The sequence below is a fragment of the Lissotriton vulgaris genome, chromosome 12 (assembly GCF_964263255.1).
Source record: "Lissotriton vulgaris chromosome 12, aLisVul1.2, whole genome shotgun sequence".
In the NCBI taxonomy this organism is placed as follows: domain Eukaryota; kingdom Metazoa; phylum Chordata; class Amphibia; order Caudata; family Salamandridae; genus Lissotriton; species Lissotriton vulgaris.
This window is the reverse complement of record NC_141700.1, coordinates 724,010,293-724,019,907: the sequence shown is the minus strand read 5'-3', so window position 1 is coordinate 724,019,907 and position 9,615 is coordinate 724,010,293. Positions and strand designations below refer to the sequence as shown.

General features: G+C 52.8%; 2 non-coding genes across 2 annotated transcripts; both read left to right on the top strand.

Annotated features, from left to right (window-relative positions):
* Positions 1-3,510: 3,510 nt before the first annotated feature.
* On the top strand, positions 3,511-3,582 carry TRNAW-CCA (transfer RNA tryptophan (anticodon CCA)). The gene has a single exon. It is a non-coding gene; the product is annotated as a tRNA-Trp (tRNA).
* Positions 3,583-9,329: 5,747 nt separating this feature from the next.
* Positions 9,330-9,401, top strand: TRNAG-UCC (transfer RNA glycine (anticodon UCC)). Its single transcript has one exon. It is a non-coding gene; the product is annotated as a tRNA-Gly (tRNA).
* Positions 9,402-9,615: the final 214 nt, after the last annotated feature.

The following is a 9,615-nucleotide window of genomic DNA, read 5'->3' as shown; positions in this document are numbered from 1 at the left end:
GTTGTATGGGATTGAGAAGCACAGCAGGACTTGTGCCTCGAGCGCGCAGCGGCTGCCTTCACGGAGGTATCTCGGCTCTCCATAAGAACAGAGTTAAAAATAAATTGTCAAACTTGGGAAGAAATACGAGGCAACATTTGAAAATTCATAACGCCAGTAGGCATCAACCATTATTCAAAGTGAGAAAGTAATGCAGCGAGCAGAGCACTGCCTTCTAATTCAGTAAAGAAGCAACAAGGCACAGTGGGGGCACGAAGGTCCTGTCTATAAGTCTGATTCAATATGTGGCAGCATGATATGGAAAATCGAAAATAATGTTCATTCGCTGAATCAGAGCGCAGGTGCATGATGTCTGTCCGCAAAGCTGGGCCATTAAGGCTTTGTGTGGACCTGTGAAGCCTGGAAAAGGCAGATGTCTGCAACAGTTTTATTTATTGAGGGGGGGGGGGCATTGCCTGCCACGGGTTCAGGGCAGTTGAGTGATGACCATTGACACACTTTACTCCAGAATCGTCCCGGCACTTGGCCTCATGCGTGACACTCCCGCTACTCAAGTGACAGGGAAACAGGGCGACACCAAAACAAAGCTACGGGCACTGACGTTCCGAGGGGCGGCGCTCTGCCTCGGTGCCCTCTAGGAGGGCAACTCTGTCAGCTGAGCTGATGGGACGTGACAAATGTCTGCTCTTGCGCGCTGGGAGAAGAATCTTGTGTTTGCACAGTCTGTCACCCTTGGCAGTGTCATATAAAAGCAGCGTGAACACCAAAGCAAGTTGATGTGTCTCACGAAAAGGCAGAAGTGCCTTACAACAGGAGTTGAATTACCTATCTATCAGGAAAGTGCCTCATAGGACTATCCCGAATAATGTAATGATACAATTTTGGCTTTAGCCACTTTTACGTGAGGGTAACGTTTATAGAATACTTTCTTGCTTTATTTGTCAAAAGCAAACAAGCATTAGAAATGCAATAGGTCTCGCAGCATTAGAGTTAGTGCTTTTAGAATTGTTTATGGGTTTTTTTGTAAATCTTTAGCATTTTTGTTCCCTGTAGCCAATGCTAAAGAATTTAAAAAAAAAGCCATAAACATTTCTAAAAGCTCTAACTCAAATGCTCCGAGACCTATTGCACTGTGTGAGGGTGAGGGGTTGAGGGTGAGGGGTTGAGGGTGAGTGAGGGTGAGTGAGGGTGAGTGAGGGGTTGAGGGTGAGTGAGGGGTTGAGGGTGAGTGAGGGGTTGAGGGTGAGTGAGGGGTTGAGGGTGAGTGAGGGGTTGAGGGTGAGTGAGAGTGAGTGTGAGTTAGGGTGAGGGGTTGAGGGTGGGTGAGGGTGAGGGGTTGAGGGTGAGTGAGGGTTTGAGGGTGAGTGAGGGTGAGTGGGTGAGTGGGTGAGTGAGTGAGGGTGAGTGAGGGTGAGTGGGTGAGTGAGTGAGGGTGAGTGAGGGTGAGTGAGTGAGGGTGAGTGAGGGTGAGTGAGGGTGAGTGAGGGTGAGTGAGGGTGAGTGAGGGTGAGTGAGGGCGAGTGAGTGAGAGTGAGGGTGAGTGAGGGGTTGAGGGTGAGGGTGAGGGGTTGAGGGTGAGGGGTTGAGGGTGAGGGGTTGAGGGTGAGGGGGTGAGGGGGTGAGGTTGAGGGTGAGTGAGGGTGAGGGGTTGAGTGGGAGGGGTTGAGGGTGGGTGAGGGTGAGTGAGTGAGGGTGAGGGGTTGAGGGTGAGTGAGTGAGGGTGAGGGGTTGAGGGTGGGTGAGTGAGGGTTTGAGGGTGAGGGGTGTCCCCAAACAGAAAGTTCCAAACTTTGCCATTGGCATATTCTAAACCTCACTCTTAAACATTACATACCAACAGTCACTATGCAAGGCTGAACAAACCCGGCAATTGGTGAAAACGGCCAACTTTCAAAATCTAGAAAAGTTAATGCCCTGTAACAATTTTGTAAAACCCCGGTCAAAATCGCCCAGAAAACAACCCTGAATAAAAAATAAAACTGACAACTAAATAGATTCCTACTTGCCTCCCTACTGGGTCCATAGACTGACACCAAAGGACATCATCAAGAATCAAGAGGATGTTGAGCGTCGTTCCCGATACTCTTTCAAAACAAATTGCGAATAAACGTGACTAAGCACAGGTCTACGGCGCACGTAGCATGGTTAAATGACAGGTACGGGAACAACTGGTACTCTGAGTAGCACATGGGCAGGACTAAACTGCGTGTAAGCAGCACGCGTTGTGAAATTGATGGCAGGTTGGGGAACGATAGCTGCTACAGAGCAGACTAAAAGCGCGTGTAGGAGAACTAATAGTAGATAGGGCCATAAGTGAGGCTATGAAATACAGGCAGAAAAAAAACTTTGGGACACGTGCGTAGAGGAACAAAGGGAGGAGGTGGAAAGCTGATAGGGGGGAGGGGGGTGGTTGGTATTATGGCGGCGCTTGCATGCAATATACCTGTGAGGCATTGGTAGTGAATAAGTCCTCGGCGGTGGCTCGAACACACATCAGAGGGGGCTGTGATCTGTGGGGAAACAGGGGTTTAGGACATTGGGTCAGGTAGGCGTGATCACGGGAGGTGGGCGCTAGAGGCAGTGTACCTGATTGGTCTCTGTAGCCACTCGCAACAGGGTAGTAGGTAAGGACGTGGATCCGGCGGACAAAAATCGATGTCTTCTGTCCGGTTGAAAGTACGGTACATCCACGGGGGTACCGAAATGGCCGATACTGAATCTGAGGGGAGAGAGAGAGGTACTGGTCAAAGGACTGCGAGGCCAGCGCAAGTAGCCAAAGTAGCAGCCTTGATGATACACATACCTCTGGACGTGTATGGAGTGCTTCCGGGTCAGTCAGGAGCCTCGGGCGTAGTCAGGGAGACCAGAAATGTCTGGAAGGAAGTAGAGAGGGGGCGAGGCCAGGTGACGTGGAATCGTCCAATAGGTCTGGGGGAGGAGGTGGGGAAGGGGCGTGTCGCACAGAGGGGTTCGCACTGGTATGTATACACAGGGAGAGCGAAAACCCATAGGAGTCCGAAGGACAAAATAAAATAAACAAATAACACGGCGGGCAGGGGAGGGGGCGGAGAGGGGAGAGGAGAAATGCGACACGGAGGGAAGGGGAGGGGGCGGAGCGGGGAGGGGGCGGAGAGGGGAGAGGTGCGTTAGACGGAAGGAAGAGAGGGGAGGGGGAGGAGAAAGAGAAATGCGACACGGCGGGAGGGGGCGGAGCGGGGGAGAGGGTGTGTGTGTGTTGTTAGGAGACGGACGTGCACGCGCACGCGCTTTTAAGGTCAATGCGCATGCGCATAAGCTCAATGCGCATGCGCATTGACCTTAAAAGTCACGGGCACTGCAAGGAATCGCCACGATTCCTTGCAGTGTTGCCAAAGAGTGGATAACTCGCAATACTCTCGCCTTGCTCGATGCGCATGCGCATCGACAGACGAGACCTAAAAATCCTCACTCAACACATTTCATCCATGCAGTCACTCCTCAGATATGTAAACACATCCGGAAATATCAGCTGACTTCGTGGCGCAACGGTAGCGCGTCTGACTCCAGATCAGAAGGTTGCGTGTTCAAATCACGTCGAGGTCACAGCAACATTTTTTTACACTCAAAATTCAAATCTGGTAGTTAAAACTCTGTTTTAATTTAGCATTTAAAAATGAATGCTAGTCAATTAGATATAGATTCAAGTGGAACAAACCTGATACTTCTAAATTGCTAGACGTACCTAGAAACCACTGCCAGCTATATTGTTTTTATGCTTTTTTAATTTTCAAGGCAATCTTTGTGTTAAAATCATGGTGCTCCCTTGCCTCATAATTCCAGTGGCCCTGCCTCTGGCCCTCACACTGCTTCTTATTACACTGTAACTCTTTTTGGATACTTCTGTTGCAGAACATTGTGCGGTGCGCTCAAATGGGGGTATAAATAGACGTTATATATTTCGAGGAGGGCGCAGACTAATCATATAGATCTTTCTAAATAAACGCAGTGCTCGCTACTTTATGAGATTTTACAGGTTTTGCTTCTGCAGATTTGGAAGATGGTCACTCGGGCTTTTTCCTAAGCAGCTTTTCACGTATATTACTGGGGTGATGAATTCATCCACGTCACTGCCGCAAACACTCCAGAGACTAATATCTGAGTGTCCGCAAACACGAGTGCTGCAGTGAGACCCTTGGGAGCAGGCTCCTTTGGGTGCAGTAACACCCCCTCCCCCTTGAGTCTCTCTCCTTACCTCCTCGTCCTGGTCTCCCCGTCCCATTCCTGATACATGAGCAGCTAGTCTGCTCCACAGAAACCCCTACCTAGCTGAGCTGTTTGCACTTCCCCCTAGGTTGACGTCACCATCACGTGACTATAAAGGGGGAAGTGCATCCATGAATCATCCTGTTCTTTTTTTTCTGCGAACACAGTTGCCTGTTACCTGGCTGTGCTGGAGGTTTGTTTGCCTTCTTGTGGGTAAGTTTCTTTTGGCTTTTCTGTTGTTTTCGGTGGCCTGCTTTAGCGGCCGCCCTTTGTGTCTTTTATGCTATTCCCCCCCCCGCGCTGCCTGGTATTTCATTGCCGGTGGTCTGTGCTTTTAAATGCGCGGCTCGCGTTAGCGGCCGTTTCTGCCTTTCCTCGCTCACCTTGTTTGCTGGGCCTGCTTCAGCGGCTGTTTCCTTGGTGTTGGCAGTCCCCGATAGGCCCTGCTTTAGCGGGCGGGGGTTTCTGCTTGTGGAGGTTGAGGTGCACTGGATTTCCTGTGCTTTTGGGGGGGGGGGCGGGTTTGGCGTTTGGCTGGGTTTTTATTATTCTGGCCTCCTTTTTCCTGCACTCGTGTGAGTCCAGGTCCTCGGGACTTTGCGTCCTTTGAATGAGGTCCTTCCTGGCTGCGATTTGGTCCTTGCTTCTGCCTGCTTTTAGTGTTTGAGCCTGGGCTGGTTGCTGTCGTGGATTCAGGGGCTTCTTCCTCTGCTACCCCTCTTGTTGCCCTGCGCCTCCTTTTTGATGTGCCTGTGGCTGCTGCTTTCCTGGCTTGGGTCGCGGCTGGACCTCCTCCCGGGGTGCCTCGTGTCTCTTTGATTCCGCAGGCTGCTGCTGAGGATGTCAATGGTCCTGTTGATGGAGGGGGTGTACGTGGTTTGTTCAGGGTGCTGAGCTCGCTGGACTGTTCACCCATGTGCGGTCCTATTTGGGCTTTTTCTCCTCCGGCGGAGACTGTCTTTTTTACGCAGTGTGTCCTGCCTGCTCCTGACTTTTTTCCTTTGCTCGGGCGGTACGCTATGTGCTGTCTCGCCTTTGGATGGAGGTGGTCATGTCTTCTTTTCCTCATTTCCTGTCCCTGTCAGTTTTGCTGAAATGTCGGCGAGGTTACCGCGCCTCTTTTGTCTCTGATGGAGTTGCAGGTGCATTACCTGTGCATTACCTGTCGGACTGCTTCTGGCGCTTCCATCGTTGCCTGTCGTCGTATTTGGATGCATTCCTGGTAGGGGGATTCTTCCCTGGTGTCGGTCCTCCTTTTGTTTCCCTTTGTGGGCTCCAGGGTGTTCGGTCCTCAGCTGGAGGGTATGGTCGATCGGTCTGCTGGGATCCGCAGGCTCTTGGCTCCGGTCCGCCCTCCTTCTCGGGGTCGTGGGTTTGGTTTCCGTCACGTTTTGGGCGTCCTTTCGGGCTGGGATCATGGCCATGGGGCCCCTGGAAGTGCCAAGCCCCGCTCCGCTGCCGGTGTTGCCACCCCCGCTTCCTCCTCTTCTCGGTGCCTGTCTGCCTTTGCCGGTTGGCGGTCGACTCCAGTCCTTCCGCGCCCAGTGGTTATCGGTTCCGGTTGCCTGGGCGGTTCGGACTGTTTCGGAGGGTTGCCGGTTTGAGTTTTCCTCTCCTTCTCCTCCGGGTTTTGTACGGACTCCCCTGCCCTGTCTTCCTCTGCGTAGTGTTGTTTGTTGGCAGGTGTGCGACTCCTGTTGGTGAATGGGTTGTTGTGTGGGTTCCTCCGCTGGGGTGGGGCTTGGGTTACTACTCAATCCTCTTTCTGGTTTCCTAGAGGTGCACTTCGGTTCTTCGTCCTGTTCTGGATCTGATGTGGGTCATTTGCTTCGTCCTCCGTCGTCCATTCTGGATGGTGTCCCTCCGGTCCGTCCTGCCTCTGGTCCTTCCGGGTGGCTTCCTGCTGTCCCTGATTCTGAGGGATGCATATCTGCAAGTTCCTGTCCATCCGGTTGGCCAGCGTTTTCTGCATTTTGCTGTGGGGACCCTTCGCTCTCAGTTCTGTGTGCTGCCTTTCGGCCTGTCTTCAGTGCCCAGGGTTTTCACCTTGCTCCTGGCCCCTCTGGCTCTGTCGGTTGTGGCCCGGGTGTGTCTTCTGCTGGGTTCATTCTCAGCCACCGGTAGTCCTCCCTGGTGTCCTCTCAGTCCCTGTAGTTCCTGGGGGCTTTCTTCCGGATGGACCTGGGCATGGTGTTCCTCTCCCAGGAGCGCCAGTTGACTTTGTTTCGCCACCTTTCTTGGCTTCTTTCCCAGTCGCAGGTGTCTGCCCGTCTCTGGTTGCGGAGTCAGGGGGAGGTGGCGTCCACTCTACATCTCCTTCCTTGGGTCATCTGTACCCCCTGTTGCATCATGTCCTGTCTCACTGGGATCCCGCCTCCTTGGTCTACGAGACTCTGATCCCTGTCTCTCCGGGGATTCGGGCGGATCTACAGTGGTGGTTGTCTCCTCTCTCCCTTTCCGGGGGGTTCGATCTCCTTCCCCCTCAGTCTGTGGTCGTTTTGTCCATGGATGCGAGTGCATTGGGATGGGGGGCTGTTCTGGGTTCTTCCAAGGGTCAGGGTCGGTGGTCCCGATTCGAGTCCCTACAGTCCTCGAACTGGAAGGAGTTGCGAGCGGTCTGGCTTGCTCTCCTTTTGGTTCGCTCCTCTCCTTCGGGGTCGGGCGGTCTCTGTGCAGACAGACAATCAGGTGGTTCGCTCCTATGTGAATCACCTGGGGGGGCATGTGTCATTCTCTCTTTCTCCTGTCCAGGGAGATCGGCCTTTGGGCCGAGCGCATATGTTGTCTCTGACGGCGGTCTGTCTTCCGGGGAAGGAGAATGGGCCTGCGGATACTTTGAGCAGGGTGTTCCCCTCCTCGGTGTCCCTCTGTCTGTCCCCGCTCTGTTCGGACAGATTGTCCTCCGTTTCCGCCTTCCTTGGCTGGATCTTTTTGCTTCGGAGGATTCCGCCCTTCTTCCTCTGTTTTGCAGCGTCATTCCGTCTCCATTGGCTTGGGCGACCGATGCTTTCTCGATTCCTTGGTCGGGGGGTCTGCTGTTTGCCTTCCCTCCATTTGCATTTATTCCGAGGGTCCTCCGGGCGATTCGTTTGGATCGGGCGGAGGTTCTCCTGGTGGTTCCAGAGTGGTCTCGGCTGTCTTGGTTTCCCCTTCTGCTGACTTTTGCCGTTTGCCCTCATTGGAGGTTTCCCCTGTCTCCCTCCCCCCTGCGGGCTCCTCTTCTCAGTCTTGCCTCCCTGCGTCGCCTCCGGCTGGGGGTTTGGCACTTGAGAGGTTGTGTTTGCTGGGTCTGGGTTGCTCGTTGGGGGTTGCCCAGTGTCTTCAGCTTTCCCGGCGTCCTTCCACCTTGTAGTCTTATGCCCGTCACTGGTAGAATTTTTCCACCTGGTGTCTTGGGAGGGATCTCTCTCCTGCCTCCTGTGAGGCCGTGCGGGTGTTGGATTTCTTACGGGATGGTTTTGTCTTGGGTCTGGCGGTTTCTTCCCTGCGGGCGCAGTGGGCTGCCGTTCTTGCCTTTCGGGGTTCCTCTGTTTCATCTGTCTCCCCGTTGGTGGCTCACCTTCTGAGGAGTTTCTTGCTTCAACGTCCTGTCTCCCGTTCCCCTGTGCCTCCTTGGGATCTGCCCTTGGTTCTACGGGCTTTGACGGGTCCCCCGTTTGAGCCTTTGGACTCCGTGGCCCTGATATTCCTTTCTGCCAAAGTTGTCTTCCTGGTGGCCATTACCTCTGGGCGTAGGGTTGGTGAGATTGGTGTGCTGATGGCTTCCCCCCCTTCTTGCGCTTCTGCGCTGACATGGTCGTTCTCCGTCCGTGTCAGTTTTTTCTCCCCAAGGTGTTTCGACTTTTCACTGTCAGGTGGATTTTTTCTCCCTGTGTTTTTCCGGCTCCTGCCTCTCCTGAGGAGGAGCTACTCCATTCTTTGGATGTGTTGAGGGCTCTCCGCATCTACTTGGAGCGTACGGCTGATTTCCGTAAGGTTGATTCCCTGTTCATCACCTGCGGCCTGTCGGGTCTGGGGCTTCGCCCTTCTTTGTCCACCTTGTCTCGTTGGGTCAAGGGCGCAGTGGTTTCCGCTTATGTTTCGGTCCAATGTCCCCTGCCTTCTTCTGTTCTGGGTCGGTCGACTCGGGGCGTTTCGTCCTCCTGGGCCTTGTTCAAGGGTGCCTCTTTGCGTGACATTTGCAATACTGCTACGTGGGCTTCTCCCCACTCTTTTGTTGCCCATTTTCGTCTGGTGTTGGGGATGGCGGCCTCCGCTGCTTTTGGGTCTAGTGTCCTGTCTGCAGTACTTGATTTGTAATTTTGTACTGTTTGCTTTGATTAAAATAGACCTGTTTTTCTGACATTCTTCTGGTCTGTTTTTTTCTTACAATCACCATGTGCTTGGGTATGGGCTCATGTATCAGGAATGGGACGGGGAGACCAGGACGAGGAGGTAATGCCCGGTTACTCACCGGTAATAACCATTACTCCGAGTCCTGGTCTCCCCGTCCCATTCCTGAGCCCTTCCCTCCCTCCCTGGTTTGGGTTTTTCTTTGGGTGATTGTTTGTTTTTTCGTTCTGGTTTTCTTTGGTATTTTCAGGATGATTCATGGATGCACTTCCCCCTTTCTAGTCACGTGATGGTGACGTCAACCTAGGGGGAAGTGCAAACAGCTCAGCTAGGTAGGGGTTTCTGTGGAGCAGACTAGCTGCTCATGTATCAGGAATGGGACGGGGAGACCAGGACTCGGAGTAATGGTTATTACCGGTGAGTAACCGGGCATTACATTGCACGCGCTGCTCTGCCTTAACCCGTTCATCGACAGAGCTGGAGTTCACTGTCCTAGGACAGGATTGAAGCTGGTTTCCCCGAGTGAAGATGGCGGCTCCAGTCAGCAGAGCTCGGCCTGAAGAGGCGCTGTTAAAAGCGGAGAATCCGAGGGGCTTAGAAGGGTCATTGCAGAGAAAAATCCGAGCATGATTGGTTACCTTTAGGTCAGCAATTGCGCTAATGTGATGCAAACTGGAACGACACATATACGTTTCCGTAGTAGATAGAGCAGAAAGCACTTCAATTAAGCGTTGGTGGTTTGAATATTCCATCAAGCGTTGGTGGTATAGTGGTGAGCATAGCTGCCTTCCAAGCAGTTGACCCGGGTTCGATTCCCGGCCAACACAGCGCCTATTTTCTTATCTAAATATACAAATAATATTACTGCGTCCTTTTTTATAGCACATTATTTATCCTGTCCCAGCACTAACATTGATGGGACCCTTCTCTTTAATAACAACCACTGGTGGAGGAAAGCTGATTTTACTGTGACTCATGGAAAAGGACGTGGGAGAGGAGAAGGAACTGGTAGGACCCAGAACCAAGGAGATGAGAAGGGAA